Here is a 20,684-nt window from a genome sequence, read left to right as displayed (position 1 = left end):
GTACAGTAAGATTTCCTTGAGTGCACATCTACACATGAACCCATTGGGAGCAAATTTGCTCCCGATGGGAGCAGTTCAGGGCCAGGATACTCCTGTCCAGCTATACTATATGACAGCCAGAGGGAGCTCTAGGATCCCCTGGGTGCCAGCCCCAAGCTGGCAGGGGGCACCAGGGTCAGGCCTGGGCTCTGGGGCATGGAGAAGCTGGTGGCTCCTAACTCTGAGATTGTAGTTGGGGCTGTGACACTGTCCCCTGACAGTAGCTACCACCTGTATTTACCCATAATAGAAAACCTGTTTATGGTTACATAGTGACGCTTTATTGTGCAGTAAATTAGTCACCCAGCAACAGAAAGGAACACTTGTGAATGATCCTGGAACTTGTGAATTAATATAGAGAGAGAGGAGTAAAAGAACCAATTTTAGGCAACAAAAACAGGGACTCAGTCCAAAATTATTCCAGATACCTAGAACTGGAAATAGCCTACACAGCTTCTAGTTACTTACTATAGGTGCCATAGTGTGGTACTGCAGACATCATATGAATTTAACTACTATTTCTGTCTCTGAATTCGTGCTGAGGAGTAGAGCTAATTAGTTGTCTCACATGAAACCTTCCATGAATTTGCTATATTACTTTTGTTTCTCTCCCAACCCAGAAGTGATATAGCTGTGTTCACAGGCAGTGCCATGCTGCATTCTCTCAGCAGATGCATCCCAGCACAGGTCCAGGGCTCCCTTTCAAATTCCTTTTCAGAAATGTCCTTGGTAACATAGTTCTTAAATTCTATCCCTGTCCGGAAAAATCCAGCTTGGCTGGATTTAAGGAATTATATTAAGGAGAAAGGACTGGGGGATGAATTGAGGAAGCATGGGAATTCTTTGTCATTATTAAAAAAAGAACAAGAAAAGTATGAGAGAAGATTGGCTGAGCCTCTGACTGAGGCAATGACATCTATTGTTAGATGTGTTATTTGTATAATCATGCTCAGGTTTCTTACACTTATTATTTTTTTTAACAGTATCAGTATACAACCTTCCATATATCTGCTGATTACATATCTTCATACCTGTTCTACTGAAATAACATCCGTTTGATATTTGTCTTTTATTCTCAGCAGTCCAGAAATACAGCTGTTAATTTCTTTCCTATGGACATAGGGATTCTATTAAATGTTTTATTGCTTTTATTGTCAGGTGCTGTATTTTAACTGCAATGTATTAGAATGGCCACATTTAATATTTTCCTCAGTTACAAAACTTGAGTATACAAAATAATATTTACATCCCGGCATGCAAAAGTGAAAGGCCATCTCTCGTTCAGGTGTCATTTGAAATTGATGATTTACTTCTGCTTATGATCTGCACCTGTATTCCAGTGACTGATTCTGAAAGCTCCCAATCTGAAAGAATTAAAAAAGAACAACAAAGAGATAAAGTGATCACATGCAAAAAGATGCACCTGTCAGCAACCAAAAGTTTACATTAAAAGTGTCCTTATGTACAGCCAGTTGACAACCACAATTAGGAGACAGTAATACATTTAATAATTTAAAAATTATGACAATCAACCATTAATAGAAAAATGAGGTACCTATTAGGGCGGTGTGAAACTCCAGTCCCTGGTTCGATTGAGCAGAGAGTTAGCCCAATTCCACCTTCCTGGACCTCCTGGAGCAGCTCCACTGAACCTGGAGTGGCAGGACACCACCATGCAACTGCTTCTCCCCCACAGACACCTAGCTGGCCAGTCTCCTACTCTAGCAGACCACAACCACCAGTCTTCGTTATGTCAGCCACCGCTTTGGCATGGGCAAAGCTAACACAATGGGTGCCATCCCAGAGGTTTGTGGTGCTCTGCAGGACATGCTTGGGCAGACAGTGGTCCATGTGCATGACCCCCTTGGAGGTGGTGGTGCGGTTCTTCACCCTGGGATTCCCCCAATGCACTGGGGCTCTGGATAGGACCCAGATCTCCATCACCTGTCTACCCCATGGCAACCACCTCTACTACAGCCAGTAGGCCTTCCACTCTGTCATGCTCCAGGCCATCATTGACCACTGCAGTGCCTTCACCATGAGTGCCAACTGGGCTGGCAGTAACCACAATGCCTGCATCTTCCAGAACTCTATCCTACCAGCCCTAGTGCAGAGTGGGAGCTTCATGTCAGGGTTGCCAGGCCTCCAGCTGGGCATCGTGGATGTCCTGCCCCTCCCCACCAGGGACCCCACCTATCCACTCCTCTCCTGGCTCATGTAGCCCTACACCAGCCACCTGGACCCCCACCAGTCCCACTTCAACAGGTGCTTGGGCTGGACCCACACGCTCATGGAGTACACCTTTGGCCAGCTGAAGGGAGGCTGGTGCACCCTCACCACCCATCTCAAGTTCTCTGAAGCCAACATCCCCTGGATCATATTCACAGCTTTTGTTCTGCATAAACTCTGTGAGGCCTGAGGGGAGCTCTTTTGCAAGGCCTAGGCAGAGAAGGAACAGCAGCTGGAGGATGCCTGGCAGTGTCCCAGAGTACCACCTGCAGCAGCAGTGGAGTGGCAGCCCCTGCTGAAGCCCTGGGAAAGCAGCACACCTGCCAGAGGGGGCCAGGGCATTGGGTGCGAGAGGCACTGGCTGACCACCTTCTCCTCCACTCCCCACTGTAGCCCACCTGCACAGCTGCCCACAGACCCCCTGCCCACTACCCACCCCCAGCACCATGCTTACCATGGACAGGTCTCTGAAAAATACTTTACTGCCCTACACAAACAGATCCTCCTCCCTACTCCATCTCCAACAACAGAGCCCCTCCACCACCCACTCTATCCACCACAAATTAAATACCCGCTTCCCCATGTGAACTATTTATACATGCTGTGGTTCTGTGTGTGCCATTCCCAGGGTGGGGGGCCTTGGGGTGCGGGTGCCTAGCAGGTAGAGCCCAGGGACAAGTGGTCAGCACCCCAGCCTCTGGCCATTCCCCCACATGTACACATGCCTCAGCAAATCCAGCACCTGGGGGGCTTGCCCAAGGGCAATAGTGGCTGCTGATCTAAGTTGCTGGTGGCTCCCCCATCTTGCAGCTAGTGGCCACAGCCAGCAGGACCAGCACACAGTCCTGGCTCTGCTGCAGGCAGTTCCTGCTCCATGGCTGTGTGGAACTTGGATGAGCTGTGGGGCTGTCCCCAGCATGCAGCTGTAGGACCTACAGAGCCATCAGAAAAAAAGCTGTTTGTCAGTTTTCAACATTTCTGAGATAAGATGCTCTGTACCAGGGGACTGTGCATGGTCTGGCCTCAGATCAGAGGTCATGTGTGTACAGGTGCCCTTGAACAATGGCAAGTTGGGTAGGCAGGCCTGATCCAGATGACCACCAGCCGAGGCACGCCCCACCCCCCCCATCCTTACTGACTCCCTAGGGGACAATGAGTTGCTGGGTGCTGGCCACAGAAAGCCTGCCTCCTCCACCCCATTCCCAGGCCAGGACAGGCAAGGCTCTAGATCCCCACCCCATCCTTCTTCTCCTGAAGGTCAGTCTGTCTCCTGTGCTGCTGCCAAACCCATGGCACCTGGGCTTGGGGGACATGGGGATCCTGGATGACTGAGATGCAGAGCTGGCCATGCCCCTGCCCTCCCTGCATGGCCACTCCAAAGTCACCCCCATGGCCACTCCATGCCCCAAATGTGCCCCTGCATTGCGAGGAGCTGTTTGTGTGAACCGAGGGGTGCCTGAACCACTACACCCTGCTGCTGCTGATGGCCATGGTGCCCTGGGTACACCTGCATGCCTGGCATGAGACCATGAGCTTTGACAGTGCAGTGGGCAAGCCCATGCTGCCCTACAATGTCCTCAAGTGCCTGGAGGGCTACCTGTGGCTGTGCTAAAAATCTCTGACCCCCTACTGCCAAGAAGGACATTGCCACTGGCATGATAGAGGCCTATGCCTGCCTAGCGCAGGGGCACAGACTGATAAATACAATTTTGCATGGTCTCCCACCTCCCCGTGTGCTTTGGCTCTGCACCTCAGCCTTGCCCCACAGTGCCACAAGGTCCCTAGTCTCCTCCTGCAACCAGTTGAAACCTCATGAGGTGGCATGTGGCATCAGGAAGGACATCATCATGGCTCCCATGATGGCTCTCTGGGCTTCTGAGTGACTGTTCAGATGCTGCTGGATCTGAGAAGCTTCCTATAACACCAAGCACAAGATCAGGGCATGAGACTAGCAGCCATGCAGGAAGGCAGTGCCACACAGCACCTTCAGGGTCCAGGCAGGGTGCTGAAAGTTGCCTACATTCATCTGGTGCTGGCCCTAGTGGCCACAAGTTGGATGCAGCTGGGCCCAGGTGCCGACACCCTACAGGGCTGGATGGCACAGCCCTGGCAACTTCCTAGCACTGCACTGCCAGGGAGTGGTGCCAGAGTGCAGGTAGGCTGGCAGAGCTGGCCTGAAGCCTGTGCAAGGGGACGCAATGGCCAGGTGTGGCCACAGGATGCCTGCATGTTCCCCAGGGCTCACAGTGCCTATAGGCTTTTAAGGGCATCAGGCTTGGGCTGCCATGGAGTCATCCCAGCCTTAGGCCCTGGGGCTAGTCTGAGACTGGCCCCCTAGTGGCAGGGATGCCTGAGAGCAAATTTGCTCCCAGTTGGCATCTACTTGTGCTCTACTGTGCAATAACTACTTGCAAGTAAATTTGCCACTTGCATTTGCAAGTAGCAAATTTAATCAAGGGTAGAGCATTTACTGCGCAGTAACCATGCATTTCTTTACATGCACATACTTACTGTGCAGTAAACTGCTCTACTGTGCAGTAAAGCACCTCACATAGATGTTTCCGCTGTGAATTGCTAAAGTGTATGCAGTCCTAACGATGGCAAAAAAAAAAGAGAGAGAGAGAGGTCACCAGTGTCAGCTTTCCAACAAGCAGTTTCATTTTTCAAGCCCACTCAAGCGATGTCAGAAAACACTGAGAGTAGGTAGTTTAACGCATATTAACTGAGGAGCAAAACACAGAAGTTGGGTCCTTCGGAATAATCAAAGCTATAGAACCTGATCATTTTCTCCCATAATCAGTGGGCACATCTACATGTTCATTATTGTGCAGTAGTTACTGCACATTTAGTTTAGTACTTGCTTAATGAAGTACTAACTAAATGCACAGTAAATGTATTTACTGCACAGTTAGCACTGGTGCACAGCTTTTAAGTGATGATTACTGCGCAGTAGCCTAATACTACTATGTAGTAGTGTATTTGCAGGGTTTTTGTCAAGCAAGCTACTACACATTAAGCATCTTATGTAGACACACCAAGTTTGTATGAATTTTCAATTTTTTCCATGAATTTCTTTACCATTTTTTACCATGTGGAGTTACACTAGTAAACAAAGTATTGTCTTCCAAAAAACTGAAGTATACACAATATATTTTTCATCATACCACTCATCTATTAATATCCCATATCTAGCCAGCTATCACAGCAGTTTGTGCTACTGACCACAGCTATTTTATTTTTAATGAAAGTTGTACATTGATTCTTGGCAGATGTAGAATTTACAGTTACTGAATCAGATTTCCATTTCACTCTAAATGCAAAATAATTCTACTAAACTCTACTTCACCAGAGTTTTCTGGAATTAGACTGGTATAACAAAGTTCAGAGATGGTCTCATTGGCTTAACATTTTCAATAGAGAAGCTAAATCAGACATACTAAAAGGGCAAAGGCCCTAGTTTCATAGCATGTCAGATCAGTACAGGATCTAGATGCAAGGGCTCAGTGCTCTCTCAGTGCAGCTGTCCTCAGCTGGTATTCTCTAAATCTAACACATAAAGGCAGTAGCAAACATAAAATCTTATTCTACTAACAGTCATTTTCATATCCAGTGATGACACAAATATTACATTCTCATCTAGCTACTTGCATTAGACGATAACATATAACTACACAGCTTCAAAACTGCCATCGAGGTTTCTTTCGAAACTCCTTTGAAATGATCAAATGTCTACAATCTCCTTGTATCACAGTAGAGGAGAGAATATATTTAAGGAAAATCTTAGAATACATTTTAACCTTCCAGCTGCTAACATGCTTTTGATAAAAGAAGTTTAAAGGCTGACATAACATACAATCATTTGTTTGAAATATCATTTGGAAAATTAATCGTTGCCTCTTTCTAATGAAATTCAATGTAACACTAGGAGTTGTGCTGCAATCTGTACCTGCATGTAATGCCGCTTCTATGTAAGGAATGAAAATGACCATCAACAAATACAGAAGTTTTAGCCAAAAAAACAAGACAATTTCTGCCACTTATCTTTGGACAACAATATGTTCTGCCAGTCACAATGTTTGCTCTTTTTTTTTTTTATGCACTCTGTCTGTGAATACTGATATTCCTCATAAGTAATAAGGGTTATGTCTGGGGTGTTAAACTCATCCAGCTTTGCAGACCAGGTGAGATTATCTGGGCCAGTCTGCAGGTCAGACCCAGTCACACTGGAGCAAGTGCACAGGGCTGGTCCAGTGGAGCACTGTATTCAGTGCCCCCCATGCCTACACCCTGGGCTACAAACAGCATTTGCCAACCCCACTCCAGTTTCTGTCCTTCAAGTGCTGTGCAGGCTAGACTTGGTGCTGTGAATGCTGCCCATGAAGCCAGTGTGCAGAACTGGTCAGCAGAGCACCACATGCAGCACAATGCTGTGGCAGCACTCCTGACACCAAGTCCAGCCTGTATGCTGCAGAGATCACAAACCTTAGAAAAGGGCCAGCACATAGTAGATGTCACACACAGACTGGACTTGGTATGCTGCTTGAGCCAGATGGCCAACATGGGGTGTGAGCTGAATGGACCACACTGCTGAACAGCCCTGTGTGCTGGTTGTGGCACAACGCTATGGGACTGTACATGAAGCAAGTGTGCAGGATTGGTACAGTGCGGGTGCCACAGGCAGCTTGTGCTGCAGATCAACCCCCTATGCCACATGGTACATACCAGAATGGCTCTGCATGCCACTTGCAGCATGTGGGGTCAGTCTGAGACCCAAGGGCCAAGTCATACAGCTCCACAAGCTGTATCTGGTCTATGGGCCTTATGTTTGACACATATGGGTTACAGCAGGGGTGGGCAAAATATGGCCCACAGGCTGGATCTGGCCTGTGAGGCCATTTATCTGGCCTGTGGGGCCCCTAAAAAAGTTTAGAAAATTAATATTTATTTGTCTTTGGTTCCTGTAAAAAAATGACAGGAACTAGGGACAGTAGGACCCAGGGGAAGCCCAGCAGTGCCCCCCCCCCCCCCAGCAGGAAACCCCAGCAGGTGCTTCTGCCTGGGACCATGTGGCAGCACCAGCACTGGAAACTCGGGGGGGGAGGCAGGTAAGGAGCCCAGGGAAAAGCAGCCCCTCCCCTGCCCTGTGGCTGGTGCTCCCTGCTGCAGCCACTCACAGCCCGCTCAGGACTGTCCTGAGCAGGCACAGCCTGCGTGGAGCTGCCTATGAGCAGCTGCAGATTGGGATGCTGGCCACAGGGCAAGTGAGGGTCTGCTTTTCCCACGCTCAGCACCAGCTTGTAACCCACCCCCACAGCCAGCCTGGGCCCTGCACCAGCTCTGGGTTAACCTGTTGGGGCGGTGCATGACAGAAACAGCTGTGGTGTCTCCCCCCCACCCTTGTGATACCAGGCAGTGTCTGCTGCTGCTGCCCACCCAGAGCTCGCACACTGGGCAGCCCAGATGTGGCGGTGGCAAACACTGCCTGGTGCAGCAAGAGCAGGGGCCACAGCTGCTGCCATCGTGTGCAGCCCCAATTGGTAAGCCTGGAGCCAGCACGGTGCCAGCCTGGCAGTGGGGGTGGGTTACAAGCTGGTGCTGAGAGTGGGGAGAAGTGGCCCCCCACCCATCCCGTGCCCAGAGCCCCATGCTGCAGCCACTCACAGCCTGCATAAAACTGCCTGTGCCTGCTCAGGACAGCCCCACATGGGCTGTAAGCAGCTCCAGCAGGTAGCCCTGGCCACAGGGCAGGGGAAAGGCCACTTTTCCCTATGCTCAGCTCCAGCTCCTTCCCTGCTGGCAAGCAGGGGGTCAGGGTTGCATGCTGCACCCCACCTGTACTGCGGGGCTGATGGGCACTGGGAGTGGGCAGTTGCATGGGGCCCACACCAGTGTTCTGGGGCCAGTTCCGGCGGGGCCCAGAGCAGGGTGGCAGGAGTACAGGGATCTGGGCTAGCAGGGCCCCTATGGAGACGGGCCAGCTTCCCCCTCTCCCTGCTGGTGCAGCCCAGCCTGGCTCCACAGACCTGCCAGACTGCACCCTGCTCTGGGCCCCACTGGTGCTGGCCCTGAGACATTGGGCCCAAGACATTGGTCCCAAGATGGTGACAAAGGGGTGGGGCACCTGCAAATGGTGGGGCTACCCATGCAGTCCTCAACAGCTTGCCAAAACTGGGTAAGTGGCTCTCTGTCCAAAATAATTGCCTGCCTCTGCGTTACAGGGTAGGTGTAATTTATTCTTGGGGTGCTCCTTTGGGTTTTCTGCTTATAGACACAGTCCTCATTCACAACAAATGTGGAGCATGTTCAAGACGCAGATTCCTATTAAAATTTCTTGCCTAAGCTTCATAAAGAGGACATTTTGCTTGTTTACAAAAGTCCATTAAGATAACAAATAGCCAAGACTTGGCGATCCTCTGACCTTTCACAAGGTCAGTGAGAAAAGCTACAAAACAGCTCTAATTTTGATATGACATCCTGACTGAGTTCCTATTTGTAAATAAAAATACCCTTCCTAATGAGACTTTCCAGTTGCAAAATTATTTTAGTTCTAGTTCTTATAAGTACAGTCTTACTGTTGTTTTATACAATTATCATTTGAGGTTAAAAAAAAAAAAGTTGACTTGCTTTTTTATTAATGCTTAAATATATTTGTTGTTAACAGTTAAATAGGTATGCATTCTCTATCTGGTGTCCCTTACACAGAGCTAGCATATTCAGAGCCAGCCTTAGGGAAAATGGTGCCCTGGGCAAATTTGTATTTTGCCCCTTCCCTCCCCCCGCAATCAGTGCAACTGCTACAGGAAGAAGCAGGGGCACAGGGCACAGTCCAGCAAGGAGGAAGAGACACCCATACTGCCTGGTTTGCCTGCTGCTGTGCAGTGGCTGGAGGCAGGGGGAGATGGAAAGCTGGACTGGGCACCACTCCTCCTGCCTCTAGCTGGGACAGCACAGGGTGGAGGGAGAGTGCTGCTGTGAGCTGCAAGGTACAAAAGGTACAGCCATTTCAGCTGAGTGGTGCCAGTGATTCTCAACTGGAGTTTCACAAGGTGCTATGTAATATTAGCAAACCCAGAGATTTCAAATAGGAATCCAAACAATTAAAAAAAAATTCTGAGTCCTTTGCAAAAGAAGAATTTCTCTATTTTTCTTCCGTAGTCAAGAAATGAGTGAAATCTAAGAGCTAGCATTTTTCAAGAGGTGCCTTGAGCCATAAGGTTGAGAACTCCCTGAATTATACTTTCAGTAGATCTATGCATTTCAGCCAGACTGGCCTTCAAGCATAAGAACAGGAACAGATCAGTACATATCTAAACCGTTACTCATTTGGTAATCTTTGAAGCAAATCTGTTCATTCATACTTGACAGCTAAGATCTTGGACAATTCTACTCTAGTATATTGTATTCACTTCGGGCATGTCTATGCATTTAATGTGCATTAACACAATTTAAGGTACATTATGGTCATGTGTCTACATGTGCACACCCTTAAACATCTTGAAAATGGTGATTTAACACTATTTGAGCATTAAATTGCATTAACTATCTGTAGACACACACTAATGCATATTAACATGGTATATTCATTGACTTGAGACTAACTTTAGTCCTAAGTTGGTCTGCACACCTGTGTTAATATACATTAATGTGCACTTGCCTAAATTGCCTTAACGTGTATTAGGCTAAAGTGCATTATGTTTAGGAGCACATAAAAGCATGTGTTGACACGCCCTTTCTCATCCCCTGCCCATCATCATCATACAATAATTTAAAGGCTATCTTCTTAATTCCATACCTCAGTTTAACAGGGTGGCATCTTCACTGGGTCTCCACCAGCTGCCCACCTGTCTCTGGGGTAACCTCTCACCTCACTGTCTTGCCATGCCTTCATAGAAAAAAATATGAAAGTTGTTACTAGGGTGGGAGGCTACCCATTTTCTTCAGCCTCCTGATCACCAGGGCCTTAGTACACACTCAGACCTCCCATCTGGGAGGCAAGGAGAAAGGGATTATGTGGTAGGAGTCTGCTACAGACCCCCACACCAAGGGGAAGAACTAGATTCGGGGCTCCTGAGGCAGCTCTCGGAGACCATAAAAGCTAAGGAGGTGGTAGTTATGGGGGACCGAAACTACCCAGACATCTGCTGGGAGACACAGATAGCAAAGTCCCACCATTCACGCAGGTTCCTATCCTGTGTACAGGACCTCCACCTGATGCAGGAGGTACACGGTCCCACTAGGGGGAATGACATACTGGATCTGGTATTGGCAACGGGGGATGATATGGTAGGGGACCTACAGAACTGTGGCCATCTGGGGGACAGCGATCACCTAATAATAGAATTCTTCATAAGACGTCGAGTGGGTAAGGTAACTAGTAAGGTGAAAGTGCTAGACTTTAGGAAAGCTGATTTCAATGAACTCAAGCGATTAGTCAAGGACACACTGCAGAGTAGGAGTCTTGAAGTGATGGGAGCCCAAGAAGGGTGGCTGTGCCTTAAGGAAATGATCCTTCGGGCACAAAGGGAGATGATCCCGATGCACAGAAGAAAAGGGAAAGGGGCCAGGAGGCTTCCTTGGCTGATCAGAGAAATCCAGGGCAGTCTACAGGCCAAAAGGGGTGCACATAAAAAGAGGAAACAGGGAGAGATTACCAAAGAGGAGGATACCTCCTCTGCTCGCACGTGTAGGGAGGCAGTTAGATGGGCCAAAGCTACCATGGAGCTGAGGATGGCATCCCAAGTAAAGGATAACAAGAAATTGTTTTTTAGATATATAGGGAGTAAAAGGAAGGCCCAGGGAGGAATAGGACCCCTACTAAATGGGCAGAAGCAATTGGTGATGGACAGGGGGGACAAGGCTGAACTCCTCAATGAGTTCTTTGCCACAGTGTTCCTAAGTGAGGGGCAGGACAAGTCTCTCACTGGGATTGTAGAAAGGCAGCAGCAAGACGGCAGACTACCATGCGTAGATCCTGAGATAGTGCAGAGTCACTTGGAGGAACTGGATGTGTTTAAGTCAGCAGGCTCGGATGAGCTCCATCTGAGGGTACTGAAGGCACTGGCCGACATCTTTGCACAGCCACTGGCAGGAATATTTGAACGCTCGTGGCACACGGGCCAAATCCCAGAGGACTGGAAAAGGGCCAATGTGGTCCCCATTTTCAAGAAGGGGAAGAAGGAGAACCAGGGCAACTATAGGCCAGTCAGTCTCACCTCCATCCTTGGCAAAGTCTTTGAAAAAAATTATCAAGGCTTACATTTGCGAGAGCCCGGCAGGCCAAATTATGCTGAGGGGAAACCAGCATGTGTTTGTAGCAGGCAGATCATGCCTGACTAATCTAGTCTCTTTTTATAACCAGGTTATGAAATGCCTGGACACAGGAGTAGGGGTGGATGTTGTATACTTGGATTTCAGGAAGGCTTTCGATACGGTATCCCACCCCATACTGGTGAACAAGTTAAGAGGCTGTGACTTGGATGACTACACAGTCCGGTGGGTGGCAAATTGGCTAAAGGGTCGCACCCAGAGAGTCGTGGTGGATGGGTCGGTTTTGACCTGGAAGGGTGTGGGCAGTGGGGTCCCACAGGGCTTGCTCCTTGGACCAGTACTCTTCAATGTTTACATCAGCAACTTGAACGAGGGAGTGAAGTGTACTCTGTCCAAGTTTGTGGATGACACAAAACTGTGGGGAGAAGTGGACACACCGGAGGGCAGGGAACAGCTGCAAACAGACCTGGATAGGTTGTACAAGTGGGAAGAAAACAACAGAATGCAGTTCAACAAGGAGAAATGCAAAGTGCTGCACCTAGGGAGGAAAAATGTCCAGCACACCTACTGCCTAGGAAATGACCTGCTGGGTGGCATGGAAGTGGAAAGGGATCTTGGAGTCCTAGTGGACTCCAAGACGAACATGAGTCGGCAGTGTGACGAAGCCATCAGAAAAGCCAATGGATCTTGGAGTCCTAGTGGACTCCAAGACGAACATGAGTCGGCAGTGTGACGAAGCCATCAGAAAAGCCAATGGCACTTCATCGTGCATCAGCAGATGCATGACGAATAGGTCCAAGGAGGTGATACTTCCCCTCTATTGGGTGCTGGTCAGACTGCAGTTGGAATACTGCGTGCAATTCTGGGCACCACACTTCAAGAGGGATGCAGATAACCTGGAGAGGGTCCAGAGAAGGGCCACTCATATGCCCAGGGTCCCTCCTATTGGCCTGGGCCCTGCCTTAGAGCTCACCAGGAGTCTGGCCTCCCTCTGTCCAAACTTAGTTGCACCAAGGATGTGGGGCTGGGATTAGAAGGTGCCCTATACTTGCCTTTCACTGGAGAGGTAATGTCCTGGTTTTTCCCGGGGGCCTCCCACACCACCAGGAGCCCCACCAAGCCACCCATCCCTGGCAGGGTGAAGCTTTAGGTCTTACCCAGAACCAGGAGCCTCCAAGCCATCCCTCTAGCTCCTGCCATGCTGCGAGGGAGCTGGATGGTGCTGCTACATCAGCTGCAAGCAACTAACTACTTGGCTTGTCTGGTTGGCCTATGCTGGAAAATGGCTGCCCTTATCAGTCACCTGGCAGCTGCCTGCTCCAGCCCTTAAAGTGGCAGGTATCCATAAGGTGCCCTGCCACACACAGCTATCATAATCTGTTCTCTTCTTTAACCTCTTTCCCCTCTAATGTAACCAATTGCTAGCGCTTCTCCTCTTTCAGCTGCCTGGGGAAGACATCAGCTCCTTCAATTATTATTTATAAATCTAACTTCCTCTGCATCCATTTCCAGCTTTCATTCTAACCTCCATGCACCTGCACAACATCCCCCACATTATGCAAACTTTATGTTCCTCATGTATTAAATTAATTAAATTGATTCCTTCTTTTTTATATAACTTCTTTCTTCATATACACTCTCATTTTCAGTTTCTTGAATGTGACCCCTGATAGCCTTAATCCTACAAACACATTAATTCATTAATAACTTTATTTAGAAGAGAAAACATACCAAAAAGACCCTGAAAGAACAATTTATCTTTCCATTTTATATACCTATTAAAGCTTTCAATATATAATATTGTATTGATGAACCAATGCAATACATGTGAACTAATGTGCTTTTCCTAACGTGTATTAAATTTAGTATTTCCAATGTGAAGTCCTAAATAAATGTGTTGCTCTGTGGGGTCAGGCCAACTCCCAGGATCTCAAAATTGCACTGCTAGACAGGAGGGTGAAGAATTAGGTGCATACACACACACACGGTCAATTACCACCCTAGGCATATGCACACCTGTCACCAGTTCAAACACCTACACACATTATACAGACCAAAAATTAGACCAGAATCAATTATCTGCACACCCAATACACATACACGGATCACTAATTCGTATATCATGCACACAGTGACGTATATGTATATCAGTTAACATACATACCACTCATCTACACACACACACACACAGGTGAGTTCCTAACTTGGGTGTTGTGATATGTATGTATGTATGTGCTTGGGATACCTGGGGAAAGGTTAAGGTAAGAAAGTAGACGTGTAGGGAGTAAAAGTTGCCGGGACCAGGATTAGAACCAGTAGACTAGGGAGAGCTGGGCTGAAGAACTGAGGCTTGGGGGTTACTTTAGGTTAATTGACCTGAATTGATTAAAGGACAACGCCCAAAGCCTGCAGAACAGGGGAGTGATACTGGAGAGAAGCCAGCACAGAGGCTGGGACCAAAGCCGGAGCTACAGGGGAACCAAAAGGTAAGTGGGGAGAGGAAAACGGGTGCAGGGGAGCTAGAGAAGGTGAGGAGGAAACCGGGGGCTGGCTCTTGGAACCAGGGTTACTGGAGAGGGACTGCTGGGGAGATCAGGAAGCTACAGGCTGAGGGGCTGCCAGTGCCGGGAGCTGGAGAAGGGCTCTGGCTTCTGGGAAACCTGTGGGGCAGCCCAAAGGAGCTGTGGGGAAGTTGGTAGCAGACCAGAGGACTGTGGGGGGAGAAGGGGCAGCTAGCGAGTGTGTGGGGGGAAAGCTGGAGAACACAGAGGGAAGGCAGGGCAGGAAAGGTTAGGAACAGAAGTCAGAGAGAGATGGGGAGAGGCAGGAGGAGGCAGAAATGAGTGGGACTGAGAAGCTAAAAGTGGCAGGAAGAGCTGCAATGAGACGTGGGAAGAAGGCGGTGGACAGCAGAAACGGGGCCAGGAGGCTAGAAGCAGCAGGAATGGTGGAAAAGGCTGTGGAAAGATGTGGGAAGAAGGTGGTGGATGGCAGGAACGGGACTGAGACACAGCAGAAAGCAACAGGGCCAAGAGGCTGCAGCAGGGGAACAAAAAAGGGACAGAGAGGAGCTGAGAGGTGGCAGGAAAAGTGGGGGGAAGTTGAGAGAGAGAGACCGAGATCAGAATTTAAGATGGGGAAGGGACCGGGGCTCAGTAAAATACAACCCAACTTGGAGTTATAAATGACAGTGGTTTTATTGAATAGGGGAGATGGTGACACAATATCTTATTGGTTCCTTTGCACGCACGCATGCACGCACCCACGCACAATGGCAGCAGGGGTTAAAGAGGCTTGGTGCAGGGGCTGAAATCTGGGAGGAGAGAGAGAGAGTCCAAATTGGAGGAGGAAATGTGCAGGTGATATCTACCTATCCCAGGCTGAAAGCTGCTCCTTGACGGCCAGTCAGGGTCTCCTTCAGCTCGGTGTTGTCCAGAATGGGGTGCCAGCAGAGTCTCTGGGGTGGACAGGCAACCTGACGTGGAGTTGGTCTGGTTCAGATAGAAATGGTGTTCCCACTGGGTCTGTCTTCACTGCCCCTTTTTAAAGGGGCAGACCTTGTGTGACCCTAGTGACAGGAGGCATGCCCAGGCAAGGGTCAGCCCCTGGCATACTGAGCATGTGTGCTCCATGCAGGGATGTGCAGGTTCAGGTATGTGTAATGGTGGGGTACAATGGTAGAGTTGCTGGTTCTGCAGGGTCTTTTGTCTTTCAAATGCTAATTTCTTGTCTCTGTTCCTGGGTGAGGTCTGTGGTTCCTGGATGAATCATTACGAGGTGATGGCCCGGTCGTTACAGGCAATTCAGTAGAGGCCTGCTACCATTGTATTTCAGTCATTCCCAATCACTTTCATTCATCCGGGAACAAATTTACATGTGAGGGGTAGACATGAGTCACAGTTACAACACAGAGGATGCCCAGGCAGAAGACACAAGATGGAGGTTTGACATACAAAATGGAAACTTGATATTACCTTGGTTCACTTACAAACACAAGCCTAAAACATACAATATCCATATGAAACAATAAAAATCAATACGAAAATGATAATAATACACTATACAACAGTAAAAATCAATACAAACCTAGCAAAACACTATTTACAATATAAAAAAGAGGGGCTTGTCATATAAGAACTTAGCTTACCTAATACTACTAATAACTATTTATAAGGGATAGAGAGGTCAGAAAGGAAGTTAGAAATGGTTAGGGAAGGGGAGGGAATGCATTAAAAAAAAAAAAAAGAAAGAAAGAAAAACTGCAGGGGGGAGGGGGGAGGGGTGTTGCTACAAATGCACATTAAGCTACCCTAATGTGCAGTAGCAAAAGCGCACACTTTTTTAGTGATGCTTAATGTGAAACCTATTGTTAGGATTGTAAACCCTTGCATTTTCCTGCCCTGTATCTCTTGCATTTTCCAACCCTTTCTCCTGCTGATTTATGGTAAGCCCTAGCATTGGTCTTGTAGCTGATGCACTGTTTACTCATGCTTGCATTTTCCTGCCCTTTTTTTCCACTCCTTTTCTCCTGCTGCTTGCAATCTGCTCTTTCTCCTGCTCTTTTCCTTTGCTGATTTGTGCTGAGCATGAACACTGAAAGGTCTTGGTCTTGCAGCTGATACAAATGTTGCCTATGCCCAAGCTGGAGATTTAACCAGGCATAACACTTAAGATGCTAAAGTTAGCAGAAGTGTAATGTTTGTTTTACATGTTTGTTTACTTAGGGGTTTTAAATAGTTAATTGTTTGTATAATCATTTCACTGCTTGTTTAATTGTGGAATAGAGGAACTCAAACCAGGCAGGGCAGAGAAACAAATGGTATATCAAGAGGGAAAATGCAAAAGTAGGCTTTTAAGATGAGTAACCAGAAGTGACCGAAGGTAATAGGGGTGACAACCTCATGCAAGCGCAGAGTGGAAATTTTCATGGTAATGGGCTAATGAATAGAAAATTCCATGGACAGGGGCGGAGCCATGGGAGGAGGTCGGGGGAGGAAACTGGGCATGTTTTAATGCTAATAAGTGTAGACTGGAAGGTATAAATGTATGAATGCAATGATGTTCTGGGCCGCTCCCCTGCTGGATAGGGACCCGCCCAAAGTTGCCTCCACTTCAACAAAGTTGTTGAACGCAGAGTGTGTTTGTGTTTGCCCCATGAGTGGTCGTGCTCATGATCCCATGGGCAATTGATTCGTTGGTTCCCCTAGTCATTGGGCCTCACGTGGGGTTGAGGTTTAACACCTATTTTATGCACATATGCATAATTGCATTTTTTTTATGCAACGCTTTAATGTGCAATAAAATAGGCTACTGCACATTAAAGCACATGGGCCCTAGTGGTATAACACACATACATTCCTGCCTATAGGGTTTATATGAATATGTAGGTAGTACACAAAACTGGTATCACACTGTCTCATCAAAAAGTTTCTCTTCTTAAAACATATACAATCTTTCATTAAAGGTTAATAGGTAAATGATCTTTTTAGGGAGATAATTGTTAAAATCCTAAAATGTAAAACTGAGATTGGATTATTTATACTTCCCTTAACTTTCAGACATCATAGCTTGTTTTCTAATGTATCATTACCAAGTAAGAAAAAATGCTAAAGAAAAATAGTGCAAGACTAAACTCTGAGTCAATACTGTATTGATAAGAGGAAGTCAGACTGCCTTTTCAGTCTGAGAAGACTTCAATGAAATGTTTTAACTGCGAAAAAAGGAGCAGCTGTCTTTGGATGACTGTGTATGTGCTTCCAAGCTATGCTGAAAATGTTTCATTCCAGACATTTGAGGGAAGACTAGCAGAAACAAAACTAAAACATATTTTCTACTTCAATATTCTCAAGACTTTGAATCTGGCAAGCCCTATATGCTTGCCAAACCTGAATTAGAAGGATGGATATTTTCTAACATGTTCTCAAATCTATGACAAGCTTTTTTCAGGCAGCATCTGGATAGCAAGAATAGCAAATGGAATAAAATAAAATAACACAAAAATTAAAGAATGAGTTGAGAGGAGGACACACAACCGGTATAAATGCTGAGCTAGATAGACTGTTTAAAGATTATTAAATTATTTGTGTTTTAACAAGCTAAAATGTTTAACTTCATTTAGGTCTGACTACAGGGAAGACATGCAATTCAATCCATTTCCAATGACTGTCACAAAAATGTACTCCCCAGTGAGGAGTCCAGATGCAGCACTGTGACCCCTAGTCGTATTCCAGACCTATGGATCTGGAGCGATGACAGATGTTCTCTCTTCTAAAGCAGAATATAGTTTGGATGCAGCTGCTTGCTCTATGCCCCAGCACTGGAGGTTGGAGCCCATGACCTCTCACAGGGTATGTTTCCATAGAAGTCTGCAGAGAGAGTACTTTCTCTGGGAGGTGCTTTCTCAGAGGGGTGACAAGTAGGGAAGTTGAATGGGGAGCATGACTTTAATGCCACTGATCCTGAGCAAAAACTCCACCTCTCAGACACAAAGCAAAGGGTTGTTTTAGTGTTTGTTTATACAGTTTAGTGATGCTAGTCCCAGATCCTTTCTGTATTTCTCCAGATGCTCCAGGTTTACTGATGGGAACATTTCTGAGAAATGCCTGAGTTAAAACAAAGCAGAGAACTTCAGGCTGTCACTCCATCTCTGGGGCCTGGTTACATTTGGTCACCAATACCAAAGATTCAAGAGCAAAGGAGCTAGTAATGTTCTAATGCCAGAAGGTCTATGAAGCCTTCCATTTTTCTTTCCTAGTGAGTATAGTAGTATTCAACATTCCCTCTAGGCTGCGTGGCATGCACATGCTGTACTGCCAGGAGTGCCTGAGCGGACATGCACAACATTCAGCTTAGAGGGAATGCTGGTAGTATTGATATATTTGGTCCTATGATACTACATTGGGAAAGCCCTTTGCATGTTTTGTATCCCTACTCTACACTGTGAGCCAGCTGTTCAGTGAAAACCCTCAGCTACCCTTAGCATAGGGCTTTGTTGTACTGAGTCCTCCTGAGCCAATTAAAACTTGACATTTTGCACCCTTTCTAATTAAAATGCAAATGAAGGAATGAATTATGTAAAAAACAGATTATGCAGGTTAATTAAGATGAAAACATACGTAGACCTTGAGTTTACTGTTAAGTGGATTTTAAACATAACCTGCTGACATAGTTGAAAATAGAGCAGGAACACAGTATGCTTCTGCAGTGGAAATACCCTTTGTCTAGAACAAATGTACCAAGGTCCCTGAAGAGAACAGAGGAATAATTATTCATCTGTTTATAGAAATTTGAGATAAATTAGCCAAGATGCAAACGTGTTTCTTTCCTGCACTAACAATTGTACCTTACCCTTCTGCTTCCAGCTAATGCCCTTCTCTGTCTTAAACTTCCTGTCTATGGATTTGGTTGGTAACAACACTAATACAATGGAGGAAGCCAAGTTCTTGTAGTCCTCAGTGTATGCAATGCATTTGTAATTCCCAGCCCTACTAATTGGACATGAGCTTCTGGACAAAGAGACAATATGTAGGCTGCTTCTCAGACCATTTGCCCACCTCTCCTTTGAGGGAGAAAAAGGGAAACAAAGGCAAAGGAAGTTAGAGAAACTAGAATGACCTTGTCTATATTAATACACTAGAAGAAGAGTGGTGTTGGAAAAACTGGAGGGGAATAAAAAATGCAATGATCATATGAAATGTAGAACTTTGGTCGTCCTTTTACAAGGTAGAGAATTTTCCAGCCTTTGAGCTAATTCATTTATTAGCACTATATAGGCTGCATTTAATTTTTAGAAAGATAGTTCATTTGATAAGATGCTTTTTGTTAGCTAATGCAATAAAATACTTTTAAATGATCTATAACACAAATCCAGTTTTTCAGAATACATGTAAATACAAAATAGATATAAACGAGAAGTTAAGTGCGACTTTGACATACGTAGAGAAGAGTACTTGGAGGGAGGTATTGTGTTAGATAAAGTGTTTGTAGGGAATATGTATGGTTGTGCCTAGGATCTTACATGACGTAGCACCACTGTGATTAATTTTCTTAATAAATAGACAAAGTATTTTTAAAAGTAAGGAATTCATTCATACTACCACTTACCATACTGCTTATGATACAGAGGAACAAAATAACCTCATGGTGAAAGCATTTGGGACTCAGGATATCAGTTCACAGAACTGTTAGGGACTTCCCTTATAAAAACCTGTGCCAAAGTGAATTGCCCAAGTCAAAATTATTTAAAACAGTTAAACATATAAATAAATGCTTTTGAAAATACTATCAAAGATCTTTAAAAATGCTACTTATTTGCATCTTTAGGCACCTAAAAAAGTGCAACTTTTTATCTCTTAGTGTGTCAGGTCCTCATATATAAAATGGAGGATAATTTCACTTTCTTCCTCCTACTTTTGCATTTCTCTATTTAGACCTATTTTCTGTTACAAACTGCTTCTTATTATGAATATGGAAATAAGACTATGTACCTCAAAAATGGAACCTTAACTTTGGTTGGAGTGTCTAAACATTGAACGGATCCTCTTTGTTCTCGGTAAAGTTGTGAAACACTATTTACAGAGCAGGACTTACTCACCAAGAGAACGAGTAAGAATATTTCCTTGCCTCATACTAGAATACTAAATTCACTTTCTTGACATCTTCTATCCAAGGTTCTTGAAAAATGCACTAGCTGAAGCTCATAGATGGTGTAAAAAGGGAGAAAAAAATTCAAATTTCCATGATCTAGTTATTATTTTAACCCTGACAGGTTGGGAGAACATGACTTGGTGCATGTATTTAGGGGATTAAAGCCACAATGGGTATGGCGATGTAGTGATCACATGAGTCTACATGTGACCAACAGCTACCTCGCCGTAATGGCACGCTCCTCCATTTTAGCACTCCACTATGGCAAAGTAGTGGCTAAAGCTAACCATGCCCTGCACACACAGCACAGTATGGGCGGTTACTGTGCTGTGCTTTAGTACTTCCAAAAGGAAGTACTAAACCACAACACAGTAACAATGTTGTGTGGCCAATGTATTTAAGTTAACTACCTAATTGAATTTAAACAGTGTCTGTTACCTCCCAAGCTACCCAGATGATAATTCATTTCTGATAAAACAACAACATTTTTTTCTTACAAAGGC

The 20,684-nt window shown here is 46.1% G+C and overlaps 1 long non-coding RNA gene across 1 annotated transcript; it reads right to left on the bottom strand.

The window, feature by feature from the left end:
* Window positions 1-335: 335 nt before the first annotated feature.
* LOC132249990 (uncharacterized) lies at window positions 336-15,167 on the bottom strand. Its single transcript, XR_009461559.1, has 3 exons — window positions 14,906-15,167; window positions 10,061-10,150; window positions 336-1,403 (listed from the first exon to the last, which is right to left on the bottom strand). It is a non-coding gene; the product is annotated as an uncharacterized LOC132249990 (long non-coding RNA).
* Window positions 15,168-20,684: the final 5,517 nt, after the last annotated feature.

Source organism: Alligator mississippiensis, chromosome 1 (assembly GCF_030867095.1).
Source record: "Alligator mississippiensis isolate rAllMis1 chromosome 1, rAllMis1, whole genome shotgun sequence".
NCBI classification, from domain to species: Eukaryota; Metazoa; Chordata; order Crocodylia; family Alligatoridae; genus Alligator; species Alligator mississippiensis.
This window is presented reverse-complemented; position numbering and strand designations above follow the sequence as displayed.